This window comes from Enhydra lutris, unplaced genomic scaffold (assembly GCF_002288905.1).
Source record: "Enhydra lutris kenyoni isolate GAN:26980312 unplaced genomic scaffold, ASM228890v2 scaffoldscaffold32, whole genome shotgun sequence".
NCBI lineage: Eukaryota > Metazoa > Chordata > Mammalia > Carnivora > Mustelidae > Enhydra > Enhydra lutris.
The window spans coordinates 17622814-17627689 of NW_019154116.1; the positions used below are offsets into that span (position 1 = coordinate 17622814).

General features: G+C 46.1%; 1 pseudogene; it reads right to left on the minus strand.

Annotated features, from left to right (window-relative positions):
• Nucleotides 1–2481: 2481 nt before the first annotated feature.
• Nucleotides 2482–4604, minus strand: LOC111153416 (annotated as a pseudogene).
• Nucleotides 4605–4876: the final 272 nt, after the last annotated feature.

Consider the following 4876-nt stretch of genomic DNA (forward strand, 5'->3'; position numbering starts at 1 on the left):
CTTAGTCTGGAAAAGAGCCACTCTTCACACCCTATTAATAATCAGTAAGTTCAAAAAATATGAGTCTATGTGAACCGTGACTCAGAACGCAGGCCCTAACTAAATGCCACATCTGCTATTTAGCTGCGTTTAATTTTTCACATATGGTCCCGCTGCTCCACTGAAGCCAAACTTCTGCATTTTTAATTTTTTTCCTTATGTGGTGCAAAATCTTTAGTTCTATGTGAATTCTCCAAATGTTGACTTTGTTAAAGGCCCTACATCTGAGGCAAAATAAAATATGCCCCAATTTTGAGAGCTCTGAAATAGCAACATGGTTGATTGTAATGCTGTGTATGTGTCTTAATAACACACTGGTTTTAATACTAAATAAACCTGAAAAATTGATTATGGATAATCTGATCGTTTTTCTTATTTTATACATAGTTATGGAAATCGAAAATTGCTAGCTGATTTTCCTCAAGGTGACATGACTGGATAGCTGTAAGTAATTCCGAGAACTCATGACTCTTTCTCCCTCTCTCAGATTAAAATGTTAAGCAATTTCAAAGGATAAACAAACAACCCCCCAAGTTTCTGTAGCATACTAGTAGCCATAATGTAATAAAGTGAAATTTAGATTCCGTAGAGCTTTATTCCTAATCACATGAAACTTCAAATTAATCAATATTTTAGGAAAATAATAAGACAAAATGCAACAAATAATAATAGGTTTCAACATAAAATAATTTTCTGATTGTGTTAATAGTTTATTATAGAGGTGACAATAACATTCACATTATAACATTGATCTATTAATGTAATTAAAACTAATATTTAGAATCATGAACTGAGAAAGCTCTAAAAAGATAAAAGTTTAGTTATATACTCTGTCACTATTCAACAAAGGACAAATCAGTTACCTTGGTTAATCTAAAATTTCTTCACCTACAGTAAAGTACTAAAAACCCAATCCATAATCTTTTCAGCCAAACAGGAAATTCATGGGCTCTTAAAATAAATGACCCAAAGACCTCGCTAGCTCCTGGTAAGTCTAGGAACTCGAAAAATGGCATCAAGATTCAACTCTGCTTCTCTGCCTCTCTGCCTCTCTGCGTGGCTTTTCTTTGGTGGTCCTGTGAGCAGGCAATCTCACACTCCATTGTGACCCTGTGGCTGAGAGTTGCTTCTAAGTTCATACCACATAAAACCCAAGAGTACATTTTTTTTTTTTTTTAACAAAAGTCAGAATAGTTTTGCTCATAGCTTTAATCTGTTCCCAACCTTCGAGCAATCTGCATGGGAATATGATCTCACCAATTAGTCACAGCTGGATGGCCTGGCCATCAGTCGAATGTGATGTGGTCAACAACACCCGAGCCAGTTGGCCGAGCCCTTGGAAGGAGAAATTCACAAGCAGAGCACAGCAATTTCCTAAGACACGATGGATACGAGGTAAGAAAGTTAATATCTAATCTCTTTGATACTGCTTGTTTTTGCAAAGTATTATATACATAAGTAATGTTATAGGACAGTATGAAGAAAACAAGTATTCCTTTTTAAATCATAGATACTTCTGAATGTGAGATTATCATATAGAATTACCAAAAGCAAGAGCAGATGCATGTGTATGTACCTACCTATCAGTAATATAAAAAATAGTACGAGGAAATATATTCAGCATTTGCTTAATAGCAACTAAAGTGAAAATATTTTTGTCATTTCTTTGAAACGGAAGTTTGTGTTTAAATCAATCCTGGTGGACAGAAGGGTATATATGACAAGAAACAATTTTTTACAACCAAGTGGATGTCAGTATTGACAAATAAAAGCTGTTACTATACAACATTTCTTTTTTTTTTTTTTTTTTTTTAGATTTTATTTATTTATTTGACAGAGATCACAAGGAGGCAGAGAGGCAGGCAGAGAGAGAGGGGGAGGCAGGCTTCCCGCTAAGCAGAGAGCCCGATGTGGGACTCGATCCCAGGACCCTGAGATCACGACCCTGAGCCAAAGGCAGAGGCTTAACCCATTGAGCCACCCAGGTGCCCCACAATACTTCTATTACATAAGAAAAGTAACACAATCAATAAATATCTACACACTATGTTTCTTTTGTATTGTATCTACTCATTTTGAGTAGACTGTCTAAATTTTTAATTTAGATAACTCTAATAGAGACTAAATTTGACTAGGTATTTTGTAATGTAGGCACTTAGATAAAATTTACAAATTTAATGAAAGTTCAAGGTCTTTCTAATCAAACACATCTGTGGTGTTTCTCCAGATATACTGGCCTTCATTTAGACATCTTATGCCTGACTTGTTTTTATTGATTGATGGATTGATTGATTGATTAGATGAGGTAAGGCATACTTCATTAAGAGAAAAAAGCAAAAGCAAAAATTTGTCCAAAGAAGTTGTGGCTCTCCCCAAATAAAGCATGAAGGGGAGCAGAGGCATCTGCACCCCCCTAAATGAATTAGAAACTGGCACACATATTCAGTCTCTGCGCAGAACCTCCAGGTGCTTGGTGCTGGCATAAGCACAGGCCCCAGTTGTGGGGTGGGGCTCACTCTGGGGCTGCAACTCAGTGAGGTCACGCAGGACAGTGCAGAAGGAGAGCCCCTGAGCTGGTTCAGAGGTCAGATCCTGGCTGATGAGCAGGGCCAGCTCTGGGCATGAGGGCAGAGGAAACCCATGAGGCTTCTGGCAGAAGCTCTGTCTCTCTGAGGGTCACAATGCTGCACTCTTCATTGAAGCAGATCTCCAGGACGCTGGCACCAAAGCTCCATTTATCAGCTGCAGGGGTTAGGCTATTGCCCCTGCCAGGCACTTGGGGACTGTCTAGGAGTTCCCTTCTACCTGCTTAGGTAGCTGAGGGTGCTGGCCAGCTGCTGGGCCACTGCCACTTTCCAGGCCCCTCTCCCACCTCAGCCACATGTCCAGAGGCCCACGTTCTACATACTGTGTCGGCAGGGTATTCTCAGAGCTGCACGTGCAGATTCCATGCACCAAGGCCAGGTACGTGTGAGAGACTTGGCTCCCAAGCCTGGCTGTCGGAGAGTAGGCCAAGGTGACGTCCTGGTGACGACCCTGAGTACCAGTAATAGCCCCTTCTCATGGCTCTCAATGGGTCTAGTTCGGTACTTGGGGCCTCGGCCCCCCACTCATAAGATGCCTTTATGCACATTGTTCCTCATGCTTTGATCCAAGTGCAACCTCTGGGTGATGTCATCCTGGTGGAGCCAGTGGAAGCTGAGCTGGCTGAGGTTGGGTGGCCTAGTGCTGGCCTGAGGCCCCCACACGATGATGAGGTTGGACATATCTCCTGGCCATGGCCAGCAGCAGCGGTGCGGGGAGAAACAGTTGTCACCAGCCCTCAGCAAGTGGCCCTGCAGGGTGGCTCACAATCCCGCATGCTGGGGAAGGACAGGTCCCAGCCCTCCAGAGTAAGGGACCAGCCTGCAGCTCAGTGGGAAGTTCACCCAGGTGCAAGTGCTGGGTGCTGGTTGCCCAGTCATGCTGGGCCGCTGGAAGGGCAGCTGAGGTGGCTGTTTCTCCAGTGCGTGAAGCAGAGGCCATCCTTGGGCTGCAGCTTGGCCAGCATGAAAGATTCTGGCAGGGCTCCAGGGATTCCATCCTGGGTGCTCATCTGCCAGGATGAGGTGAGAAGCCACCCCATGGCATGAGCAGTGGCTCCAGTCAGTTGTCAGGCAGAAAGAGCCATCAACCAGTGATACCCAGGACAGGGCCACAGCCCAGGAAAGCAGGGTCAGCTCCAGGCACTTGTCCTGACCGTGGATGCTGATGTGGCTTCCTTTCACCACATGGTGATATGTGGAAGTCATACACTAGGCCCATGGTGCTTTGTGAGGCCTGTCCACTGGCTGGTCCCCCACCTCTTGGGCCTCGGTTTTCTTCCCAGATGAATCAGCTTGGGGATTCCTACTGCTGCCATCCCTGCTGGGACACTCTGCCTGTACTGGCGGCCACTGGATCCCACCGATGTCTATCACTAGTACCTCATGAGTTGGGGTGTCCAGCGGTCACCTCAGACCTGGACTCTGGAGGGCCCTGACTGCTATCCTGGATGTAACAGAGCTCCTCCAACAACCTGGCCAACAGGGATGCCAGACATTCTCAAACTCATGTTTACCTGCTCAGAGAGGTACTCAAAAGAGACTGGGTTCAAGAGTGGCACCCCTGCTCTGCTTGTTCTGTAGAGGACTTGGCCTCTGTGGGCCAACAGCCAGACATAGCCAGCTCCTGAGGATTCATGCCATGCCAGTTCTGGGAATAAAACCTCACTGGAAGGAAGTACACCATCAGGTTCTCATCTCCCAGACCTCTAAGATGGGATTTGCAGGTAGCCAGACCTGGGCCTGGGCACTGAAGACAGCGGAGAGAGTAGAAGCATGGGGTGATGTCGACTTTGTGGGCAATGTGGATGCAGACCTTCTCTGAGGTTGCATGGCTTTGCTGAAGGTGACCCGGGAGTTGCTGCCACCAGGGGCCTGCCTGATGCAGAAGGACCTTCAGGCCTCCCCTGGTGGCCATGAGCTGAATCCATCCTCATGGGGCCTGCTGTCCCAGGTGGTGGCACCCCCGTGGCACACAGGCATGCTCTTGACAGCTGACTTGGCATCTCAAAATCACCAGACGGCCAGGTGTGGTCAAAAAGACCAGTGGGCATACATTGGCTCTCCCAGTGTCAACTCCGGCAAGTCATTTAGCTACAATGGGCCTCAAGTTTCCCCACCGGAAAATGCAGATGCTTTTCATTGCCATGAAAAGATGGTTGGGACATCTCAATGCAGTCCTGCGTTACACAATCAGCACAGCCCATTCCCCCAGGGGACAGACTCCAACCCCAGACCCTGCCCCACAGCTGCTG